Below are 13,163 nucleotides of genomic sequence, written 5' to 3'. Positions count from 1 at the left end.
TCATCATAAGTGGTAGAGAAGAAATTAAAAGACTCAGGGATGGAGACATGCTGAATGGATATACCAGGTGAGGCTGGGAAACCACTAGATGAAGATACACCATTTAAAGAATGCAGTGACAAGAGAGGCACCAACATCACTGTTTTGATGTTCGTTCATCTCTATGGGCCAGAGCTGGTGGTAGAAGGGACCATTACAGAACTAGGCTCATTGATAGCAGAGGAAATAGGACTCCAGCACAGCCAAGGCCAAGTGGCAGTACTTACCCTTCAGAAGCTTTTTATGAATGCAATAATTGTAATGTCATTATTATGGATACAATTATTGTAGTGACCGTCAAGTTCAGAGTGGTAGCCAAAGGGGCCTGACCCACAAAGAGTTGTGGAGATGGTTAATAGAGCACTGTATCCTTAGGGGCAAAATATATGAGCAGCAAACAAGAGTACTACTCAACTTGTGTCAGCAAAAGAAACCAAGGATAGGTGATCAGGACAGTTACCTCACAAAAAGTAAGGGTCCCTTATTTGGTTTCTGGATCTGAGCTAGTTTGCAGACACAGGGCCCATTGATTGAAGGAGAGGCCGTGTCCCCAGGAAGAAGGACCCTGTAATGCCTCTGCACATATGCATAGTAATGATGCCACCAGTCCTTCCCCCAAAAAGATCCATAAAGATTCACTCTGATAGTTATACTCTGAGGAAAGGAAAATACCCAAATATTTTATAGATAGTTAGACATAGAGTTTGAGTTGACACATACTCAGTTACCTGAAATATCACCAAGGTCTCCCAGTTAAGGTAGGCAAAGGAAGACTACCTAGTCAATCAAGTTCTGGCCAAGGTCTAGCTCTCAGTGCTTCTGTGAGTCTTATGGACCCACCTGTGGTCATTTTCCCAGTCCCAAAATGTCTAGTTGGAATGGATATAGTTCATTGTAAGGTGGAAGTGGTACATCAGATTGAATGTGACTAGAACCAGAGGGCACATGCAAGCTGCATGAACAGGTAGCTCAGATCTCACATCATCTACCATTATTTCACCAGGGTCCCTCTCTTAGCTCACACTTACAGCCATATGGGAGAAGCCTCTATGACTAGCTGACAGAGAAGGAAAAGCCCAATCTTGGATTATAGACGTGTGAGTTTAGTGTTTGGGCTCAAGCCAAAATATGCACAGTGGCTGTACTACAGCCTCCCTCAGAGATAGCCTAGAAGGACAGAGGTGAGCAAAAATCCTCCCAGTGGATGGAGCTCCAAGTATTACATCTGGCCACCCACTCTGTGTGGAAAGAGAAGTAGCTCCAGGATATATATAGACTTAGAAGTAGTGGCAAATCATCTGACCAACTGATCAGCAACCTAAAAGGAGAAAGATTGGAATGCTGGGAACAAGGATGGCTGGGGTAGAGGCATAGTGATGGACATGTGGGAACATGTAAAAATTAGAAATACCTTTGTATCATATGCTAACACCCATCAGAGTGCATCTACAACAGGAGAGACACTAAGCAAGCAAGTAGATAAAATGACCCAAACAGGTGATGTCAGTCAGTTCCTGTCATCAGCCACTACAGTGCTGGTATAGTGAGAATAAGAATTAGGTGGCCATGGGGGCAGATACTGAGGATAACCTGGGCTCCCATTTGCCAAGGCTAATCTAGCTGCTACTGCTACCAAATGTCCAACTTTACAGCAAGAGAAACCAACACTTACCCTCAATTTAGCACCATTCTTCCAGGTAGCAAGTTGACTACCTTGAGTCTCTTTCACTCTGGAAGGACCAGCAATTTGTTCTGACATGAATCGATACTCATTCTGAGTGTGGATTTGCCTTTCTTGCCAATGCCACTTCTGAGGATGTACACAAGATCTCACAGAAAGTCACATCGGATCAGGATATCCGCTAAGGGAGGTACAGGAGTGGATCCATCACCACGGAATATATCGGTCGTATCTCATGCTGGAAAACCTAGAAGCCAATAGGATGGGAGAGCTTTGGGATGGCCTACTAAAGAAAGAGCTGAAGCTCCAGCTCAGACGTGATATTTTTGAAGATGAGGTATCATAATCTAGGATATAAAATACATCTGGAATCAAAGACATTTATGGTGCTATATCCCAAGTTGGAAGAATTCATGGCTCAGAGACCAAGAAGGATGCAGGAGTGACCCTACTTATGATCACTCCTAATGGCTCTCATAAAAAATTTATGCTTTCTGTGCCTACAGCTCTGGGTTTTGCAAGGTTAAAGGTCCCCATCTCCAAACTGGGAACATTTTCAGCAAGAAACTCCTTGAACCATAACTTCAGCTGCCACCTGGCATTCAGGCTCCTCATGTCCAGAGATCAGCAGGAAAGAAGTTACGATCTTGGCAGGAATGATTGACCCTGATGATCTGGAGAGGTAGAGTTGCTGTTATAACGGAGACAAGGAGGTAGGTGATATCTTCGGCACCTCCCGTCCTTAACTGTGATGGTAAATGGACAAGTACAGCAACCCCAAGGGCAAGGTGAATAGGGCTCAGACCTTCAGGCCCAAGGGTCCAAGTTATGCCGATAGCATGAAACCAGCAAAGGTGCTAACTGAAGATGAAGGAACATCTCAGCATCTGCAACTGCTAGTGGCAGAAGGAGACATTGCATAGAGGTTGAGGCCCCGAGAGCAGCTGCAGCAGTGGGAGCTGTAATTTGTTCCATTAATTTTTCTTGTGAACTGTAATTTGTCTCATTAACCTTCTTGTAAGTCTCCCCCAGGAGAGAGGTCCTTGGGAACTGTGGCAAATTTAGCAGCACTTTCCAACAAAGTACTTCCCTGAAGTCTTCCCCTCATTCTGACATGCGTGGGGATCTCAAAAGGAGTTAGGACAGAGAGAACTTTATCATTTCGTTATCTTGGATACGGCTACTTCTTTCATGTAACACTCAGATGGCATGTGCTACTTGTCAATGCTATCTGTGATGATCAATTTTATGTGTCACCTTGACTGGGCTAAGGGAGGCCTAGAGAGCTGGATGTATCTGGAGGGTGTTTCTGGAAGAGATTAGTGCTTGAATCCATAGACCGAATAAAGAAAATTGCTCTCACCCATGTGGGTGGGCATCATCCAATCCTCTGAGGACCTAAGTAGAACAAAAAGGTGGAGGAAGGGTAAATTTGCTCTCTGCTCCAGCGGGGACATCCATCTTCTCTTGCTCTCGGGCATCATTGCTTCTAGTTCTTGGGCCTTTGGACTCAGATTGGGACTTACATCATTTTCTCCTCTGTCTCAGGCCTTTGGGTTTGGACTAGAACTTCACCATGGCTTTCTTGGGCCTCCAGCTTGCAGACAGCAGATTGTGGGATTTCTCAGCCTCCATAATGGTGTGAGCCAATTCCTTAGAGTAAATCTTTAATGCACTGTTTCTCTATATCCTATTGGTTCAGCTTCTCTGGAGAACCGTGACTAAGACATTGTCCATTCTCCAATCCAGCCCCAACTCCCACCACTCCTTCCACTCCCATTCTACCCAGACATACAAAGAGCTTAACCACTTTCAAACAATCAACCAATCAACAGGTATTTCATGACCAACTTTGCTCAGCTCTGTACCTTGCTTTAAGGAACCCACTACAACAGTGTAGTTCCACCCCCACCCTCCCCATTAAATTGCAATTGCAGTTTCCAGGGGATCATAGACTGTGCCTAGCATCCCCAGTCCTGAGATCATTGCCTGGCACTTTCTAGGCACTCTATATATTATTTTTAAAATAAATAAATGGCCCTCAAGAAGCCAACTGCCTAGTGCAGGGTAGAGCTGGGAAAAGAAATGAGGAAGACTAGAGACTTAAATCTGGGAAGCAATTGTTAAGCCCCATAAACACTTCTGGGTATACCTAGCTGCTAAACGAGCACTGTGGCACTGACTATTGCTATTTTAGGAGGTTGGAGGTATATGAGGCTGGAGAAGGAAAGATGTCATAAAGGAAGTAACACTTCTTTTAGGCCTTGAAAAGTACATAATGTCTACACACCTGAGAACGTTTAGGACTAAAGGGGACTCATTTATTCAACACGTAAGTACCAGGTATTTGCTTGGTGCTTGGGATGCAGCAGTGAACAGAAGAGAGAAAAACAATCACTGTCCTCAGGGAGCTCCCATTCTTATGGTGAGAGACAAACAATGAGTAAGTCAGTGAGTTTGTGGTATATTAGCAGGTGTAGGGAGCTTTGGGGAAGAATAAAGCAAAGAAGGATGGTACAGAGGGTGAGCAGGGTGGCGTGGGTGCAAGGACCAGGTGCCAAGAAGTGAAATAGGGAGCCATGCAAATCTTTGGTGAAGGGCATGCAGGCAGAAGGAACAGCAGGTTCAAGGGCCCTGAGGTGTGTGTATACCTGGTCTACGTGGCTGGCTCAGAGTGAACTAGAGCAAAAATGGTAGGAGGTTGGGGGTTCAAACTTTTAGTCTGAGTGAGAAGGGAAGAATGGAGGGTATATTGGTTTTCTTTTGCTGTGTAACAGATTACCACAAACTTACGGGTTTAAAATGGCATAAATTTGTTATCTCACCATTTCCAAGGGTCTGGATTCTGGCATGTTTTCAGTGGGTCCTTAACTCAGGATCTCACTAGGCTGAATCAAGGTGTCAGTGGGAGTTGCAGTCTCCTCTGAGGTTTGGGATCCTTTTCCAAGTTTACTGATTATTGACAGAATTCGGTTCCTTGTTGTTGTAAGACCGAGGTCTCCACTTTCTTGCTACCTGTTAGCCTGGAGCCATTCTCAGCTGCCAGAGCCACTTGCGATTCCCTGCCACCTGGCCCTCTCCACAGCACGGCTGGTTTTGAGGACACATCTGCTGCTTTGACTTCCTCTGTCTCTGACTTCTGGACCTTCTTTTAAAAGGACTCACCCGATTAAACCAGGCCCACCCACACTAGTGGCAGGAATCTTGGGACCATTTTGGAATTCCGCCTCCACCAGAGGGCTTGAGCAGAAGAAAGGCATGGTCTGACTTACGTTTCAGCAGGATGGCACTCGTGCTGCATTGAGAATTGACTGGGGGGAACATAAATAGAAACGGGGTGACCAATTAGGCCATCGTGGGGTATTGGGATGGAGAGGGATGAGAGTGTGTTTAAACTGTTGCATGGCCAGGGAATGCTTGGAAGCCTAGCAGGAGATTCTAGACTTTATCTTGGTGGCAAAAGGTGCCATGGTCGCATTCTGAACTGGGAAGTGTAACTTTATTTTTTAAATTTTTTAATTTTTTAAAAGATTTTATTTATTTATTTGACAGAGAGAGAGACAATCAGCGAGAGAGGGAACACAAGCAGGGGAAGTGGGAGAGGAAGAAGCAGGCTCCCAGCAGAGCAGGGAGCCCGATGCAGAGCTCAATCCCAGGACCCTGAGATCACGCCCTGAGCTGAAGGCAGATGCTTAACGACTGAGCCACCCAGGCGCCCCAGAAGTGTAACTTTAGATTCACCCAAGCATAATTCCTCAGACGCTCCTTTTCCTCAGCCTATAAAGGGATCTGCGTGTAGTGAAAGCAGGATGGTTACCAACAGGCAAGAGGTGGAGCAGAGGCGAGTCAGTGTGCCTGGGTTTGCTGAGGATAACTGCAGTCAGGTGCAGTGGGTCACACACCTGACATCCCCCCAACATCTTCAAGCTCGAACTCAGGCCAGCATTTCCATTCCCCTCCTGTCTTAGGACCTCCCATTCCTCCTTCTTTTCTTCTGTCAAGGAAAGTGTGTCCTAGGATCCCAGGAGATGGAAGGCAGAAATGGTTCCCAGTTGGGGAAGGCAGAAACAGTTTGAAAAGCATGGCAGGGATGTGCCTATGAATATCTTCTAGTCTGAGACTTGTCACCTTTCCATGAGGGAGGAAGAAAGAGAACAGGGAGGCATGTTTGAGGCAGGGTTGGTGAGGGCTAATGTGGAACTCGATGTGAAAATATCTAGCCCAGAGCCTGGCACAGAGCGGGCCCTCCATCTAGTGGTGTTTACTGGGGGTTTGCTCTGTGGCCCGGGTGACTAACACTCTATCCTTGCCTCAAGGAGTTCAGTTTTGTTGAGCACAGGTTTTCAAAAGGCCTGTGTGCAACACACACACACACACACACACACACACACACACACACACGTGCGCCCGTGTGTGTTTGTGTGTGTGTGTGTGCCTTCAGAAGTCAGGGTGTCTGGGTTGAGATCCTGGCTCTAGCACTTAATTACATGATATTATGCAAATTACTGACCCCTCTGTGCCTTGCCCCTCTTCAAAAATGGGGTGATAATAATAGTACCTGCCTCAGAGAATTGGTAGCAGGGTTGCATGAATGATGTGAATTAACATTTATAAAGTGTTTAGAAAAATGCCTGGAATATAGGTATGCTATGTAAGTGCTTGATACATAAAATGCGTGAATCTTAAAATCTCAAATTATGTTTCCTCCTCTTGCGACATTCTTTCTCAATTCTTGGAACTGCCTTGCACTGGGTGCGAATAGAACTGAAGGGCTCCCCACTTCTCTATGAATGAAGGAGAGGGTGTTCCCAGGGAAGCCTTCCTGGGAGGATATGGTGGTTACCTGAGCTGGGCCCAGAGCCGGGCTGCCTGGCTCGCCTGCATGTGGCCTCCAAGCTCCACCCCAGGCCACTAAAGCCCAGTTTCTAGGGACAGGAACTCAGAATGAACTTTTAAAATGTCCTCAAGAGATTTTATTTTTTAATTTTTATTTATTTATTTTGAAAAGATTTATTTATTTATTTTAGAGAGAGAGAGAGAGCGCGCGAGAGAGCATGAGCACAAGTGGGGGGAGGGGCAGAGGGACAGAATCCCAAGCAGACTCCCCACTGAGCAGGGAGCCCATCATGGGGCTCGATCTCACAACCCATGAGATCATGACCAGAGCTGAAACCAAGAGTCGGACGCTTAACTGACTGAGCCACCCAGGTGCCCCAAAACATCTTTGGGAGATTTTAATATCTAACGAGCTATGGTACTTACTGATAGTATTGATTTGTCTTTTCTGCCTGTATTTGATTTTCACTTTTGTCTGTGGAGAGTGAGTGTGCGTATGTGTGTGAGGTAATCCTTTGTCATCCACCTGCTCTGACAGAGTTACTGTAACAACTGGTTTGGATATGGGCTTTTGTACGCGAGCTCATTCTATTGTCAGGTTGGTGAATAAAGCTCGTTATTTATTTCTGTGCTGCCGTTAAGACATAGAGAGCTTTCTTGTTCTCTCATTCTCTCCCTCATTCTCTCACCCTTTCTGACCATTGCATACATCCCTTTCTGAGTCAGGTAGAAATATTTAAGGACCAGCAGTGCTGGTAATAGCTGTTCTGGGAGGTCAGAGAGGGAAGTAGAAAGACAAGGCCTGAGCTTGGTTTGAGGACAGGGGAGTTTCTGAAAAGTGGGGAAAGAAAAGCCCTTTCTCAGAGGCCCCCAGCCTCCTGGCACTGTGAAGGGGACAGTCAAGTTGAATAATTTAGAATTGCCTCTGTAGTGGGCTGCTAATCCCCACCCCCACCCGCCTCAGAACCCGAATGGATAGCTCAGAACAGAGCTGTCTGTCTTTCTGACCCTCCCCAATTGTTTTGTTATGGCTAATGGGCTGATTCCCATTACATAACCTCTTTCTTCACCGATTGATGAAATCTCATTATTCTGCAGTGTGGTGCTCATCAGGTCTGGGTTCACAGAGAGCTACCTCGGAGGAGCTGGGAACGTGCTGTTTCTCATCATTTCCACCCAGCAAGAGAATTGGAGAGAAACAGCTACACCCAAGCCAATTACGGTGGGGTCCTTGGGAGCTGTTATATAATCTCCGGAGACAGTGGGAGTGGGGTGGGCTTCGCGGTCTAGTGGGTGCACTGGCTGAGGCCACGTCTTGTCCTTACTCTAAGTCTTGCGTAAGTAAGTTCTCTTTCACACCCAGAGGATTTTTGAGGTGTATTTGTATGTGGTCAGGTGGGGCAGGGGGACTTCTAAATTGCCTTGAGATTTTCTTGCACATGGACAAACAAAATCAGAAAATGAGCGAAAACAAAGTGAGGCCTTCCTTCCAGGCCTGGTAATTGCTGTGTTTTAGGTCCTAAATGAGCTCTGATCCAGGCCAATCATGTCACTTCCACAATAAGCCTTGAATCCGAATATGAAAACCCTGACTCTCTGGACAGATACGCAGGTCCAGTGGGAAGCAGAAGTGCTGGTGAGAAGTCTAGGCCTGGAGCCCTCCAAGGCAATTAGGGTGGCAGGATGGCATTCGGGGGACAGAATGGAGGGCTTTCAGTTCAGCAGAACTGGTTTGATCGTGCTCTGCCACTTACCAGTCGTGTGATCACGGACAAGTCACTTTATCCGTCAGGATCCATTCAGGAAAACAGAAGCCATTCTTAGTCTTTCAACAGAGGGTATTTAATTACACAGACAATGGAAGAGCTAGAGACAAATGGGCTTGGGGGAGCTTGGGGACCAGCACAGCAGGAAGCTGCTGCCCCCGGACCCAGGGAGGGGGGTGTCTTACCAGAGTTCGGAAGCCGGGGCTGTCCCCGGGGAGCTGTAACCATGATGGGAGGAAAAGACAAGGGGGAGCTAGAGTCATGGGGGAGACGAAGAACAGCTGGAGATGCTATTCACAGCAGAGAGAGAAGAGGAGAAATCCCTGGGCTTCTCCCTTCCTCCAGTCTTGCACAAGTGGCCCCCACTGGCGGAGCCTTCTAGAGGGCAAAGGAGCGTGGGAAACGAGTCCTCTGTGATACAGGACAAAGCAGGAAAAGGGCAGGGAATGGATCTAAGAACAAATAGGTACATGGCTTTGCATAGCCACTAATGTCTCTAAATAAATTGTATCTAATGATTAATCACTAATTACTGCCAACCCTGGGGCTCAGTCATGGAGCTAGACTGGCGGAGGGACACTCTCAGTTGTCTGGGAGGGGAAGGGAGTGCAGTGGCACATACGTGCCTCCTGTGCATTTAGCTCCTTGAGCTCCAACTGTCCATTTAGCCCCAGGTGGCTGCGGGTGAGCTTGGCTTCCAACGGAATGTAGCTCAGACTGTGGTCTCTGTGGGAAGCCTTGCTCCAAAGGCACTCTCTTAGTTTGGGTTCCTCCAAAACCAACCTTGGGACAGGGACCTAGGTGAGAGTAGTTTATCTGAAAGGTGATCCCAGAAAATAGGAGGGAGGGCATGGGGAAGGAAGACAAGGAAGGGAGAAAAGCCAATAAAGGGTGAATGAATGAGCAGATTTCTCTGGGCAACTGGGTTTGGTCCTGCTGGAGACCCTCTGAAAAATTGTGTGGATACACTTAAGAATCATCCTGTCCCTCACTGGGGGAGGGGTTCCACATAGAGAGTAACTTTTCCTTGACTTTAGACTGTGTAGGGTGGAACAAGCTCCCTTGATGCTGGAGAAAGCCCTCTGGCAGAGAAGAAGCTGCTGCCCCTGTGGGGATACAGGTAGGCCACGGAAGCCTGGCACAAGCAGCGTGTGCATAGTCACGGAGCCCAGAGGACGAAGAAAAAAAAAATCCCTAAAGTGTGTTATTAGGTAGTAAGAGGGGTCATTCTCACCTTTGCCTCTTGGCTCCAGGACCTGGGTTATCTAACTTTGGGGGAAGTAACACTGTACATTGGCCATTTCATCCTATAGGATAGCATCCCAACTTTACAGGGTATGGGGCCCAGTAAGCATCATGGAAAAGGGACTGCCCTACCAAAGATGTGGTCATAGATGAATGCAGCCACTTCCAAAACCTTGGTAAGGTAGGGAGGAAGTGAAGAGTCAGGGGGCATGGAAAGAAATACCCTGACTTCTCTCCTCCATTTCTTCCCTCTCCAGTCTCCTACTGGTGCCTCTCATTGGCTGAGCTCAACCAGAAGCAGAAGGAAGTCTTGCCTGGATAGTGCAGTCCACAGATGTCCATCTTCTGAAGAATAGCACAGGGCAAGAGAGCCAGAAGGATGGGGCAGAAGGGTGGCAATGAGAACACAGTCTGATTGATTGCTTCCAGAATGGCTCTCTGCTTTCCGTCCATTCTCACAGTCATCATCTTTGTTCCAGCCTCGTCATTCCACCCCTAGACTATTGGGACAACCTCCTAACCCATCTCCCTGTCTCCAATCTGCCATTCCTAATGTCTGCAACATAGAGTCCATCCATTCCCATTTCAGAGAACTCCAGTGTTCCCCATTCTCTACAAATGACTGAGGATGGCCAGGTGAAAGGCAATTTAGGGGATAAGAAGACGATTCCAAGACTTCACATCTTATTTTTATTAACGAGGATAGATATTAAGAAGCAGAAATGGATAATTTCACCATAAAAGAGATGTGGTTAAAAAGATGTGTAAACTTGACTCTTTCATGCCTTAGCATCATAGTCGAGGCTCTTCTCAGGCCAAATTTTCCCTTCCAGATTTGTTTTCTAAGACTTGTGTTCTACTGCATTCTTCCATGTACCTTGGGTCCCAGCCCTGCCGATCGCCTGACATCCTTTGACTGCACACACATATCATCCACGCTGAGAATTCTAGGTCTTTGCTGTTCTTCCAGCCCAGAAAGCCCATCTCCAGCCGGCCCTGGTGGTTGTCTGGTCAGCTGCTCATAGTTAGTGGAGCCAGATCGCCAGACTCGTAAGACCTCATACTCCGAGTGTGGTATGTAGACCAGCAGCACAGCAGCACCTGGAAGCCGTTAGAATGCTAACTCTCGGGCTCACTGTACCTAGAAGCAGAACCCTGCATCTGGACCAGATCTCCAGGTGATTCCCATGTGCTTGAAAGTCTGAGAAGCAGCAGATGTTTTCTGAGCAACCTAAGTGGGGCTTGTAGCTTGAGCAGGGCAGCTTGGCTCCTTACCTGATCTCCCTAGAATAAAGGTGAGGGGGCTCAGTTTTTAGTTTGTGGTAAACCACTCGTGTTCTTAGCTCTGAAGTTATGAGGGGGCTAATGAAATGGTTAAGAGAATGTGCTTTTGCATGATACAGCCATGGGTTCAAATCTCAGCTCTCCCACTTACTAGCTTGGGGCTTTAATAAAGGCAGTTAACTTCTCTCAGTCCCAATTTTCCAAAGTATAATGTGTTAATGATATCACAGCATAGAGTGAGGATCAAATTAAATCAGATGTGTACCCTGTTTAATAAATGGTAACTGCATTTGTTATTTTGCAAAGCCATGAAGCAAAGTCACTGGGCAAGAAGCGCTTGTGTGGGAAGGTCTTGGCTATTTAGTGGTGGGAGGGGCAGGTCTTTGGTGATATAACAGGAGCCCAAGGGCCTAAGAGTGGAAAATCAGAGAAAACAAAGGTGTATCCAAGAGCAGTTTAGTCTACCTGGCTGAACAGATGCTCTCCTGACGGAACAATGTCTGCAGACACCATCTGGAAGGTAGGGGGTATCCTGGTGAGCTCCCTGGAGGTAGCGTTATGAGGATTGGTGACCCCTCCTCTTATGGTATAAAGTCCACTGTATCTGATCAGACAGGACTAAAAAGGAGATAGGCCACCATCCTCCTGGATGGCTCATCTCAAATAACTGTTACCATCTAATATCTTACTAGTACTCTACTACTTATGAATTACTCACATTTCCATCATCTCTTTTAATTGGGAATGTGACAGGGTTTAGCATGCTGTTCAAGTCTCTCATGGCTGCCCACTTCTGCTGATTCACACAGGAAAAATAATCCAGTCCAGAGTAAAAAACAAACCTTGAGCGTGTCTCCCCAGACATTCTGAGTAAGAAATAGAAGGAATTTGGGGCTCATGAGGTGTTTTCATCCCTCCTTCCCGTTGAAGGTTGTGACTTTGGAAAAGAGGGGAAGCCTCAGGACAGGAGCAGCTGGATTTGCAGAGGGCTTTCAGAGTATGGAATTGCTGGGTTTAACACACCAGAGTGATGGGCTGCTGGTACGGAGGGAGTGAAATCTCAGGAAGTGTGGGGTTTGGGTCTGGATGTTTGCCAAAACCATCTTGAAGACTTTAAAGGGGCATTTGTGACTGTGGAGAAAAATGCCCAGAGAAAAATGGAAAGCTCAATATGATCAATGGCACACAGAGCAACATTTCATTTTCAAGTGAAAACAAGAAGGAAGGGATTGGGAACATTGTAGACTCTAGACCCGACTGCACAGGGTGTGGGCCACACAAGCGAGCTGAACTTGAATGTTAATGTAAGAAGGAAAATATGTATGCAGATTTATTTTCCTCATCTTGTAGGTTTATGTCAACCTGAGGTCTGTCACTGCTGCCGAGAGAATTCAGCCCAGGGGGTCTGCTGTATGTCCTGTTCCAAGGAGGCAGCCCAAGACAGTGGGTAAGTCTTGGCCTCAGGAGTTCAAATCCACTCTAGTGCCCACCCTGGCCTGACCTAGTTTTCCAGAGGCACAGGGAAGTCCAAGGTTCCTCCAAAGCCACGGAAAATATCACAGGGGTAGAGAAGGAGCTGCCTAGACAGGAGACCGGAGGGAGCTGGCAGTGAGGTGGGAGGGAAATTAGGAGCAAGTGGCATCTTGAAAGCTTGAGGACGGATTTGATGAGTGATCACTAGTGCCATGGGCTGGAGAGAGGGAAGATGTGCTGTTCAGGGGAGAGCAGAGGGGGCCTCTGAACCCTGGTGGGATGGAGTGATAGGTGGTGGAAGACTGGGGGCTGGTCCCACCTGCTGTGAGGTCTTGGGAAGTCCATTGACCTCTCTGTCTTGCCCTTCCTAGTGTTATGGTTAAATGATTTTTTCTTTTTATTTTCTTTTAGTTTTTTAAAAAGTCTTTATTTTTACATTTGTATTTATTTTTATTTTTTAGATTTTTTTATTTAAATTCAATTGAGTTAACATATACTGTATTATTAGTTTCAGGGGTAGAATTTAGTGATTCACCAGTTGCATATAACACCCAGTGCTCATTATATCATGCCCTCCTTAATGCCCATCACCCAGTTACCCCATCCCCCCATCTATCTCCCTTCCAGAAACCCTCAGTTTGTTTCCTATAGTTAAGATTCTCTAATGGTTTGTCTCCCTCTCTGTTTTTTTTTTTTAAAGATTTTATTTATTATTTATTCGACAGAGATAGAGACAGCCAGCGAAAGAGGGAACACAAGCAGGGGGAGTGGGAGAGGAAGAAGCAGGCTCATAGCGGAAGAGCCTGATGTGGGGCTCGATCCCATAACGCCGGGATCAT

The 13,163-nt window shown here is 46.7% G+C and overlaps 1 long non-coding RNA gene across 1 annotated transcript; it reads left to right on the top strand.

The window, feature by feature from the left end:
* The first annotated feature begins 2,232 nt into the window (after positions 1-2,232).
* On the top strand, positions 2,233-12,286 carry LOC130544259 (uncharacterized). The gene is made up of 3 exons (XR_008960425.1): positions 2,233-2,433; positions 9,825-10,745; positions 12,202-12,286. It is a non-coding gene; the product is annotated as an uncharacterized LOC130544259 (long non-coding RNA).
* Positions 12,287-13,163: the final 877 nt, after the last annotated feature.

The sequence above is a fragment of the Ursus arctos genome, unplaced genomic scaffold (assembly GCF_023065955.2).
Source record: "Ursus arctos isolate Adak ecotype North America unplaced genomic scaffold, UrsArc2.0 scaffold_2, whole genome shotgun sequence".
Classification (NCBI taxonomy): Eukaryota; Metazoa; Chordata; class Mammalia; order Carnivora; family Ursidae; genus Ursus; species Ursus arctos.
Note: the sequence above shows the minus strand (reverse complement) of the source record. Positions and strands in the feature narration are given on the sequence as shown.